Here is a 12,822-nt window from a genome sequence, read left to right on the forward strand (position 1 = left end):
TTTACCCCAAAGAAAGCTCAGAAGACACAGAGGACTCATAGGTGTTCATAAAGAGATATAGAAAATAGATAAAACACTTTAGACTACTCAAAGGAACCTGTAAACAGATACAGAAAACAGGTAAAGCACTCAGAGTGAGTAGTTCATAAACTCTCTGGTCAAAAGGACTGAACTCAGGAATGCAAGCAGGACAACACTCCAAAATTCCTCTGAGTACTTATTTCTCCCCTAGGGTCATCCAGAGTCTCCCCAAGACATGTAGTGTCATTCTGTGGTTTGGACTCCTTCCAAAAGGTAAACAGACTTGGTAGTGCTAGAAAGGCACTCTTTTCTTATCAGAACTGAAGTGTATGAATCTTTCCTGTCCATAATGGAGTATGGCAAGGTCTCAGTCTTTTTTATTTTACATCTTTTTCCTGCTATGCCTTCTGTGGTGGCTATGAAAGCTATCTTCTTCTTTCTCTTAGAGGCATGTTACTTGGGAATGTCCTCTTTTTCTCTAACTCTTAAGCTCATGATTAAAACTTTCAAGGCTGGCACTACTCATTTTTCTGCTAGAAGGTTAGACTCCAAAATCATATTGCATAGGCAATTTAGATCCTCTCTTCCAGGGATATGCTGGTAAATATTTAACAACTGAACCTCTGAAAAACAAACATATACACAGCACGCTTTTGAATTTAATCTGCATTGTTAACGTTTTCTGCATCTCTTTCTTAAGTCTAGGCAGATTACCACATCAAACCCTGCTTTATAGCATTTGCTTAAATACAACATGTAAGTGTTCACACTGGAAATTTAATAATTGTCAATTTCAGACCAATTAGATCTGGCTTGAGCACCTGTTTTCCCTATCCCTTCCCCTTTTCAACACAAGAAATTGAGAGTTAGGAAAATTGTTATGAAATCTTTCAGGTATGTGGGCAAGTACGTATCCACTCTTGTCATGTCTTCTTTATGAACTGCCAATACTCTATATATTATAAAGCAGGGGTGAGTAACATGTGGCCTCAAGGCCATATGTGGCCCTCTAGGTCCTCAAGTGTGGCCTTTTGACTGAATCCAAACTTCATCGAGCAAATCTGCTTAATAAAAGGATTTGTTCTGTAAAACTTGGACTCAATCAAAAGACTGCACCCAAGGACCTAGAAGGCCACAAATGTCCTTGAGGCTGCAGGTGCCCCACCCCTGCTCTATACTGTCTCCCTGTTTCTGTTACCTGGGTTGAGAATATCTGCAATCAGTAATTTTCCCCTTAAGCTAAGTGGGTAAGAAGGCCAGGAATGAGCTGATGTAACTTCTGTGTACTTCTTTCTCAAGGTATCCAGTAAATTTCCTGGATGAAGCAGTCTGTATGCATGAACTATCTTCTCCTCTCATCTCTCTTGAATTCCAAGGTCTACTGGACTGTGCCTTGATCTGTTGTCTAATAAGAAAATAGGTTTAAAAAAAGAGGACTGGGATTATGATAGATGACTGTCAGTTCCCCTTTTATACAGGTTGGCATGAGGTTTATGCCTCCAACCAGTGTTTGTCTTCCTGAGTTCCAAGTGACCAATCATCTTATTGAGATGGTAACCAACCAAGAGTTGTCTTTGTGCTCTTAACAAGGTGCCATAAGATATATCTGTAACTATAGGCAGAGAGCTAAATAAATTAAGTGGGGAACCCACCACTTCACCACCTTGGAGTATGAAGAACTTAGTGATGTTTTCCTTGCATATTTCTCATTTGTTTTGCAGGACAGTTAGACCAATTCGCGTCTCCACAAAAAAGTGTATTTGTGGACTGCTCACTCCACAGTTCCTTCAACACTGACTCTTCCAGTCTTTGTCTATTCTTTGCCAATTTGATGGAAATGAGTTTCAGATCTGGAGTTTTGCAATTTGTGTTTCTTTTTATCATTAGTGATTTGGGATACTTTTACATATGGTTGTTCATGGTTCATATTCTTTTGAGAATTGGTTGTATCTATCCTTTGAACAGATATTTATTGGGGAATGGATTTTGTTCTTATGTATTTGGATTCCAAGGACTTTTAAATGTATTTGCAAAGGTAAGTTTGCATATATTTGTGCACGTGTTTTCACATGGGGATTTATAAATTGAAAAAATATTCCAGACTAGTTTTAACTTTTAGATGGATATTCTGCCTGATTTGCAATGTTGCTGAAATAGATGCTATTCCTGGAGGGGGGCAGATTTTATAATCTTGGGCAGCCACTCTACCTTTGATTGACAAGGAAAATGAGGAATTATCACAAGTTTCTACAGTAAAAGTAATAATAGCTAGCATAATAATAATAGCTAATAAGCCAAATTTGAACTCAGGTCTTCCTGATTCCAGACCTAGCACTCTATCCATTGCTTCACTTATCTGTCCTAAAAGTAAGTTATGATGAATAGAGGTGGTTGAGCAGAGTACATTTTTGTTCTTTGAAATGTTTTAACATAAACATATGATAATATTTAATGACTAAGAAATTAATTCTGATGCCTTGCAAATCTATCAAACTACAAATAAAGGAAAATGAAAAGCAAAGTAGTACAACTTAATGATTTTAGTGATTAATAATTATCATTTTTGGCTGGTCATGATTAGTACAGTTAATCCTACTTAATGTTGCTTCTTTTCAGGAACTATATACATACAACCAACAAAATCTTTCTTTTTAAAAGGATGACAGTGTGAATGTTTGTGTTTTGATTGAGGAATGCAGTACTTCAAATCTAATCTGATTGAATGAGGATTATGTTCAAACTTTTAGCCTGCTTAGATACTGATAAATTTAGTAGTACCCAACACAGGCACTTAAATGCAGAACGAATTAATTCTTAGGTAAATGAATTGAAATGAGCACATTTTCTGCCCCAGTAGATGAAGACAGAACATGATGTCTTTTGGAGACTGTTGTCTACCCTTAACAGTATTTTCTTTCCTCTTTGTAGAATACTCACATGTCCATGTAGTTCTCACTATAATCATAAAATCTGAGAACAGAAAGAGACCTCAAAGGCTACCATAACTCCTTTCTATATGAGCAGGAATTTTTTCTACAATATCCTTGATAAATAGTCACCTAGCTATAACTTGAATATCAAATGGAGTTCCTAGACTTCTCTGCTCTTGGCAATTTGACAAGAATTCATTTTGGGGAGTCTCTTTAATAACATTAATATGGCTTGTAATTCATTCCTCCTCCTCCACTGAAAAGTTTATGTCTTTGGGAATATTTGGAATTTGACTCAATTCTAGCACACGCTCTCTCTCTCTCTCTCTGGAAGTAGTAAGCTGAAAAAATATTTGAACGTCTTTCTCACCAGAGGTGAGGGGGCAGCAGCAGCAATAGAAACTTAAGTGGGCCTGGCAGGGCCAGAATTGCAACTCCTCCTCCTCAGCTGCTGCTGCCATAACTCCCTAAACATCATGTAGTGCTTTGGGTAGTGTGGTCATTGTAACAGCTATAGCAATGAGAGCTGTGTCTTTTTATGTCTTGACCTGCCTTCCCCTTCTATCCTGGGGCAATGGAAGCAACCAGGCTCCTTAGGGCAACAACATATATATAGTGGGTTTCCATCTTGCAGCCAAACTTCCTGCTGAGTGAACTTTTTTTTTTCAATGATGACATGCTGGGTGATGTCAAGTTTCTGATGGGCTAAGAGATGAGCTTACATCCTTGCCTTTTCCCTTGCTGCTGCACCATGTGGATATCCAGACTGAGATTTTACCATCTCTCCTGCCATTGAACCCTTAGGTCTCCTGAGCCCTGCATTTCACTGAACTTCCTATATGTTTTCCTTCATTAGACTATTGCTCATTCCTAGTATTTAGCAGAGAGTCTGGCATATAGTAAGTGCTTAACAAATGGTTTTTTCCTTCATTTTAAAAAATAATATAGTGTATTTTTTTACAACATGTACAAGATAGAAATGGGACTTATATCTGAGTCTTATCTCACCTACCTTAGGGATTACATCATGGATAATTCTGAGGTTACAGGTTCCCAAGTTTAAGTGACTTAACAGTTTCTAAGTTCCAGAGTCAGTTACCAATCTCCCAGAAGGAGGAGACTTCCTTAACAACATGCTTCTTGGAGAAGAAGGAAAGTTTAGACTCCTTCAATCATTAACCAGTACCTAAAGGGCTAAATCCATTGCCATCAGGGACCATGACATCTAGAGTATGACAAAAACTCCATGATATTGCTGTGAGTGTGTCAAATGGTGTAGGTTTGTATTGAATAGGCGATACTTTATATTCATCCTTCATTTTGGAAGCAGACCAGTTTGTCACAAGGGGCATGTCTTGACTTGTGTGTGAATTGGATTTAAGTGAGGCACATAGTCATCAACTTCAGTCTCTCTTCTAGAGTCACTGAAGTCCAGTGACAAGACAAAAGTCATGATGGCTGGTGATGGCCCAGGAGGCAGTAGATGACCTGGGCATTTTTGATGTCTGACCAGTACTTGCTTTAGCCAAGGTCATGGCCATTGGAAGAAATTGTTCTCATCTACCCATTCTGCTGGGAGATGTTGTCTCATATTTGGAGTAGGTATCCCCCTAACTTGCCAATAGGTTTAAGGTCTGTCAGCTATCCTCATCCTGGCTTAACCCCCAAGACAGTTTTACTGGGGTATGGCTGCTACAAATGTTACAGCTTCTTGGAGCCAAAGGTGAGAGTTGGGTGGCAGGTGAACACCAAAAATGGGTGAGCAGCCTGGAAAATGGCTCAGCAAGCTTTAGAGATGCTAGCCCTCCCTGAACACCCTCCCCCCACCACAACACACAACCCTGTTTTGTGGTAGTCATTGTGTAAACTGTTCTCTTGATTCTGATTTTCTCATTCATTTCATATTGCACAGTAATGTTCTAGTACAGACTAGCATGGTGACTTATGCTGGTAAATCCTTCTACTTAGGAGGTTGAAGCTGTTGGATTTCTTTGAACCTGAGAGTTCAGAGTTACGATATAGCTAAAGCCAATTGGGTGTTTGGCATAAAAATGAGAAACTGTCCCATAAATTGTGTTTAGCTTCCTGTGACAATCTGATAGACTGTTTTTTATATTTCATGCCTCTGCATTCATCCATGGATGGATGCCTATGAATATTTGAGTCTTATTAATTATTGATAAATTAAATATTAAATAATTTTATTTAATCAGTTATTCAATATATAAGAATTATATAATTACATAAAATAATCAAATATTAATAAATATCCCATGACATAACCAATGAGTACCTATGTGGGTACTAGGGACTTAACTAGTTACTTTTGTGGAAATCTAGACATTAGTTATACCTAAGTTTCTATTAAAGTTTCCTCGATAAATTCCAAGTGGTACTGAAGAGTCAAAGAAAGAAACTGAGACTTCTAGTGTTAGGAACACCACAATTGAATCTTGTCCATATGAGCTCAGATTCTGGAGTAGGGGAAGGGTCTAATAGGAGACTTCTATGGATCGCATGCCTTAATCTTAACATCCTGTCTATAACTTCATCCCTTTAAATATTCTGTTCAATAAAGGAAGTAAGATAAAGGAAGACTTAGTAAATGGAGACATGCTATTGTACTTTATAGACTTCATAACAAATAGTAATTTAATATACCCAAGTTCATGCCTCTTGTATTTGCCCTGCATATTTCCTTTAAAGAACTAGATTACCCCATCAATGCAGTGTAATAAGGCTTTTCTCTTTCTTCTCTTGAACTTTAATTGCCAAATGCTAGTAGCCTTCAAAAGATGACTATTTTCCCTCTCCGTCTCTGCTCCCTGGCTTACTTTAAGTCCTAGCTGAAATCTTACCTTCTATAGATACACTTTCCTGATTTCCACTTAAAAGCTACTGCCTTCCGCATGTTGAATATTTTCCATTTATCTTGTATATACCATTTTTACATAGTCATTTACATATTATCTCCCCCCATTAGACTCTGAGCTCACAAAAGTGGGGACTATCTTTTGCCTTTTTTGGTATTGTCAGTGTTTTGCAGAATGACTAGCACATATAAGACATATTGGGTAAAATATTTACCATAGGATAATAGATTTAGAACTGGAAGAAATCTTATATCCCATTTAGTCTCACCTAAAGTCTGAGACATTTGCAGTGAGGTAGGAGAGGAGTGATTTTCTCAACGTATCTCAATATGTTATGGTCAGGGTGGACACTAGATTCAATTCTTCTGACCCCTGGTCCAACACTCTACCACCCTACAGATTGTAAGTACTGTTTGCTTCAGAATAGTGTTTGGAAAAGAAAATGTACATATTATCCATAAAGGGACCCATAGGCATAGCCATTTGCAGGGTAATGGGAGTGGAGAGGTTTTTGCAAATAGTGCAACATAGTGAGATGGGCAGTGGAACTGGATTCAGAGAACTTGGGACTGAATCCCAGATTTGTTACTACCTTTCTGTCAGACCAGAGGCAAATTATGGAACCACTTTGAGCCAGTGTTTCATAATCTATTAAAAGAATACAGTAGCATTTTCTCTCCCTAGATCACAGGCTTATTGTGAGAAAAGTGCATTGTGAACAGTAGAAGGCTCTGTAAACGTGGTTGAGCTTTATGAATAAGCATTATAGCTTATACATTTATAATACTTTGTCAGTTTAAGATACATTATATCCGTGGATCCCCAGAACAATTTTGTGAGATACATTGGATGTTATTTCCATATTGCAGACAAAGAAAATAAGGATCAAACAGGTGAAATGAAGTAGCCAAGCTTACAAGTAATAAAGAAAGAAACTATGATCTATATACAGATTTTTTTAAAATCCAAAATCAGAGAAGCCAGAGTGTCAAATTTTAAATAGACATTAGAGAATAGCACTTTTCTTGGCAGCTAGGTGTCATGGTGGATAGAGTGCTGGGCCTGGAGTCAGAAGACTCATCTCAAATCTAGCCTCAGGAACTTAGTAGCTGTGTGACCCTGGCCAAGGCACTTAACCCTGATTGCTTCATTTTCCTTCTGTAAAATGAGCTGGAGAAGGAAATGGCAAATCACTCCAGTGTCTTTGCCAAGAAAACCCTAAATGGGGTCAGTAAGTGAAAACTATGTAACAACTTTACTTATCTGTGAAATTAAGTGCTAGCCTTTCAAATATTTTTATTTTTTATTAATTAATTTATTTTTAGTTTTCAACATTCACTTCCATAAGATTTTGAGTACCAAATTTTCTCCCCATCTCTCCCCTTCACCACCCCCCCACCCAAGACAGCATGCATTCTGATTACCATTTCCCCCAATCTGTCCTCCCTTCTATCACACCCCTTCCTTCTCTTATCCCCATCCCCTCTGTTTTCTTGTAGGTCAAGATAGATTTCTATACCCCATTGCCTGTATGTCTCATTTCCCAATTGCATGTAAAGACAATTTTTAACATATTTTTAAAACTTTGAGTTCCAACTTCTCTCCCTTCCTCCCTCCCCACCCACCCTATTGAGAAGGCAAGCAATTTGATATAGGCTATACATGTGTAGTTATGCAAAACACTTCCGTAACAGTCATGTTGTGAAAAACTAATTGTATTTTCTTCTATCCTATCCTGCCCCCCATTTATTCTATTTTCTCTTTTGACTCTGTTCCTCCTGAAAAGTGTTTCCTTCTAATTCCCCTCTCCTCCCATTTGCCCTCCCTTCTATCTTCCGCCCAAACTCACTGCTCAGTCCCTTACTCCCCACTTTCCTGTAGTGTTAGATTTTCATACCAAATTGAGTGTACATGCTATTCCCTCCTTAAGCCAAATTCGATGAGAGTAAGGTTCACTCTTTTCCCTCTCACCTCCTCCCTCTTCTCTTCCATTGAAAAAGCATTTTCTTTCCCCTTTGATGTGAGAGATAATTTTCCCCATTCTGTTTCTCCCTTTCTCCTCCCTATATATTCCTCTCACCCCTTAATTTTATTTTTTAGGTATCATCCCTTCCTATTCAACTCAACCTGTGCCCTCTATCTATATGTATATAATCCCTACAACTCCTCTAATACTGAGAAAAGTCTCATGAGTTACAAATGTCATCTTTCCATGTAAGAATGTCAACAGTTCAACCTTAGTAAACCCCTTTATGACTTTTCCTTCTTGTTTACCTTTTCATGCTTCTCTTGATTCTTCTGCTTGAAAGTCAAATTCAGCTCCGATCTTTTCATCAATAATGCTTGAAAGTCCTCTATTTCATTGAATGACCATTTTTCCCCAGAATTATCATACTCAGTTTTGCTGGGTAAGTGATTCTTGGTTTTAATCCCATCTCCTTTGACTTTTGGAATATCATATTCCAGGCCCCAAGATCCCTTAACATAGAAGCTGCTAGGTCTTGTGTTATCCTGATTGTGTTTTCACAATACTCGAATTGTTTCTTTCTGGCTGCTTGCAATATTTTTACCTTGACCTGTAAGCTCTGGAATTTGGCTACAATGTTCCTAGGAGTTTTCCTTTTAGGATCTCTTTCAGAAGACAATCAGTGGATTCTTTCAATATCTATTTGACCTTCTGGTTCTAGGATATCAGGGCAGTTTTCCTTGATAATTTCTTGAAAGATGATGTCTAGGCCCTTTTCTGGTTATAGCTTCCAGGCAGTTCAGTAATTTTTAAATTATCTCTCCTCGATCTCTTTCCAAGTCAGTTGTTTATTCAGTAAGATATTTCACATTGTCTGCTATTTCTTCATTCCTTTGGTTTTGTTTTATAATTTTTTGATTTTTCATAAAATCATTAGCTTCCATCTGCTCCATTCTAATCTTTAAGGAATTGTTTTCTTCAGTGAGCTTTTGGACCTCCTTTTCCATCTGGCCAGATCTGCTTTTTAAGGCATTCTTCTTCTCATTGACTTTTTGGATCTCTTTTGGGTTAGTCTGTTTTTAAGGTGTTATTTTCCTTAGTATATTTTTGGTCCTCTTTAGCAAGCAGTTGACTCATTTTTCATGATTTTCTTGCATCACTCTCATCTCTTCCCAATTTTTCCTCTACTTCTCTTACTTGATTTTCAAAATCCTTTTTTAACTCTTTCAAGGCCTATGACCAACTCATATTTTTCTTGGAGGATTTGCATGTAGAAACTTTGACTTTGTGATCTTGTTTGTATATTTTGATCATTCTTGTCACCAATTAAAATTCTGTGGTCCGATTCTTTTTCTGGCTTTTGCTCATTTCTCCAGCCATTTACTTGCCTTTTGAATTCTTTGTCAAGGTACTTCTCTGCTTCCAGTGGAGGTGGGGGGTGTACTGTCAGCCACTCGATCCCCCCACAATCCATGGGCATCTAGCTCCAGAAACAGCTGCTGCCATAGCTGCTGCTACTGTTGCAGCCATGTGCTTCTCCACCCCTTCCACTGCCATGGGACTGGGGCCAGACCACTCTACTCAAACAGGTCAAGTTGGTTTTTTTCCTACTGACCTTCCAATTTGTCCTTGACATTTTGGAGTTGGAAAGTCTGGAAACTGCCACAGGTGCCAGAGATTCAGTACCCCCCTGCCAGGCCTGCTCAGATCCTGTCTGTGAGGGCTCAGCCCACGCTGGATTGCACTCTGCTCCCAGCGCATTGCAGTAGGTACTTCCCATTGGCCTTCCAAGCTGTCTTGGACTGGAAATTTGCTTTACTTTGTCATTCTTTGGGTTCTTCAGCTCCAGAATTTGTTTAGAGTCATTTTGTACAGTTATTTGGCTGGGTTTGGAGGAGAGCTATAGCAAGTCCCTGCTTTTACTCCGCCATCTTGGCTCTGCCCCCCAGTGCATAATCTTAATGGTCCCTTCTAACTCTTGATCTGTGATCCTATGATATTATTCTGTGAGCTAGTTTAGCCTATGTTGGAATGGAATCCTCTAACTCCACACCAAATGGATATTCTTGCTTTCCCTTGAAGACCTGTAGTCATTGTAAATCCATTACCTCATCTTCCACTTTTGGACAGCTCAAAAGTTCATTAAGTTTTTCCTCATACTGAGATGAAATCTGACTCTTTACAATTTCTGCCCAGTTTTTCCCCCCTAGTTCTGAGCTCCAACACCATACAAAGTCTAATTCTTCTTCCACAGCCCTTCAAATTTTTCAAGACAACTGTCATATTGACTCTTACTGTTCTTTTCTTTGGGCTAACCTTTCCCAGTTTTTCAATAAATCCTATGTTGCGTAATTCACTATCCATCCTGACTGTCTTCCTTTGGTAACTCTCTAGATTGTCAATATCCTTTCTAAAATGTGACTCCTAGAACTGAATATAACACTACAATTGTGTTATGACCATAGTATAGTATGATGAGGTTTGTAAAACTATCACTTTAATTATTCTGGACACCATCCCTCTAATAATGTAGATCATATTAACTTTTTTCTCCCTTTTGATATGGCATATTGTTGACTTGTACTGTTTTAGTCTACCACTGAAACACCTGGATATTTTTACTTAAACTATGACCTGGTCCCTCTGAAGTCATAGTTGTATGGCAAAATTTTTCAATTCAAGGAGGATTTTGTGATTTTCTCCATTAAATTCCATCTTATTAGATATAGCTCATAAGTCCAGAATTCAGTAATCTTTTTGGGATCCTGCTTCTTATTCACTATAAGAGCTATTTCTTCTGGCTTTGTGTTATCTTAAATGTAATAAGCATGTCATTGGTCCATGCTCCCTGTAACTGATAAAAATCTTGAAATGCACAAGGACAGATGAGATTCCATTGTAGACCTCCTAATATTCTTGTCCTGTACCCATCAATGACTGTTCTTCCAGTTTGCTCATTTGATATGTTATGAATTCACTTAATTATACTAATATCAAGTCTCTCTTTTCTATAAGGATGGCATAAGAAGCTGTAGCATTATACTATGCCTACCGATTTCTTTGTTAGTAGTCATGCACCTAGTGTCAAAAAATCAAATAGGGTTAATCTGGTGTGATCTCTTCTCAGTGAAGCCATGTTTACTTTTAGTGATCACTGCTTCCTTTATTAAACGTTTGCAAACCATCCTTTTAAATAAATTCCAGAATTTTATTATGACATTGGTTTATAATTTTCAGATTCTGCCTTCTTTCCCATTGTTGAAGTCTAGATAAATTTGCTTCTGCCCAATTCTGTTGCTTTCAAACATTCAGATAGGTATGTGAATTTCCTATCAACAATACAATTGTGATCCCACCATACTCAGTCATTCTGTCTGACTTGCCCACATTTTTCCAAAATTTTGCCCACATTTTCCAAAATTTTTGGATGTCAACCAAAAATTCTAGCTGCTTTCCTTGCTTTCTCCTAATGTCACAAGAGTACAAGTAGACTACTGTTTACTTTTCTTCCTCCAGTTTTGTCATGTGATCAGCCCATTTTCTTATCATATAATTCTTTGGTAACATCTTTTATTCTTGGTCTTTTTCAGAGTTCCTTATATATTTTAGCCTACTAATATCTATCACATGCCTCTCCAATACTTTCTCTAATATTTATTTTTAAAATTCTTCAGAAGTAATTTCATTCCATATCTTACTACTGAATAGTATCATTGAAAGAATATTGGAATTAAAAAGATGAGCCTTTGCCTTTTGGGGAAACTTGGGGTCAGTAAGGTACTTTATAATTTTCTGAAGGCAATCCAGCAAACTCTCTTTCTCCTTTTCAACTCTGGGCACATCTTGCATTCCAGCTATACTGTCCATCCTAGATATACATACTGGTAGGTAAACTTAACAGGATGGGCAAAGTTTATCCAGAGGCAATTGGTAGTATAGAAGATAGAACACTGGGCCTGGAATCAGGAAAACCTGAGTTCAAATCTGACCTGAGGCATTTACTAGTATGGTGATCCTGGGTAAGTTGCTTAAACGTTGTTTGCCCTTTTTCTTATAAACTCTAAAATAGAAATCATAATAGCATCTACCTTGCTGGGTTATGGTGAGGATCAAAGGTGATAAATTTTGTATTAAAAAAAAAAAACAAAAAAATCCAGTTAGCACAGTGTCTGAAACAGAGTAGGTGCTAAATGTTTATTCCCTTCCCTTCTTTCCCTCTTCATACTTTTGGATCTTTCAGAGAGATGTTGCAGTTTGGCAATACATATTCTTCAACCCCTTGGTCTTTCTGTTGTGTATTGAGAGGTCAAACTCCTTTGAGTAACTGGTTTATATGGGTGTTCAGGGAGTACTGGCATCTCAGGTATGAGGGCTAGCTGAGATCTTTTCAGGGCTGCTCATTCACCTTTAGTATCCACCTGCCACTCAATTCTTATGTGTGGTTCCAAGAAGCTATAGTATGTATAGCAGCCATACCCCAGTAAAACCACCTTGGTAGATAGATTAAACTAGGTTGAAGGTAATCAGCAGGCTTCCACTGAAGGTAATCAGCAGGCTTCCATGTCATCAGTGCATAGGGGGATGTCTACACCAAGCATGCCTAGCAGAATGGGTGGATGATAACAATTTGTTCCAGTGGCCATGAAGGTGGATGAAGCAGGCACTGTGAAACGCTTAGAGTTTGTTCAGACATCAGAGATGCCAAGGTCATACACTAACATCCTGAGTCATTGCCAGTCATCTTTACTTTTGTCTTACCACTAGACATCAATGACTCTGGAAGAGAGGCAACTCTGCCTCATTTAAATCCAATTCATGTATAAGTTCAGGCATTACTCCATGATGTCATTGGTCCTCTTCAAAAATGAAGGACAAACAACATTTCTTAAGACACTTGGTCTTTTAAGATTCTTGGTCTTGACACAATAACAAAATATCAATCACAAACAAGAGCTTCTGGAGGACCTTACCATCTATAGGAAAGCCTCTTGAATTTGGACAGTAGGCTTGATCTTCTCCATCAGAGTGGTGA

Source organism: Notamacropus eugenii, chromosome 5, assembly GCF_028372415.1.
Source record: "Notamacropus eugenii isolate mMacEug1 chromosome 5, mMacEug1.pri_v2, whole genome shotgun sequence".
NCBI classification, from domain to species: domain Eukaryota; kingdom Metazoa; phylum Chordata; class Mammalia; order Diprotodontia; family Macropodidae; genus Notamacropus; species Notamacropus eugenii.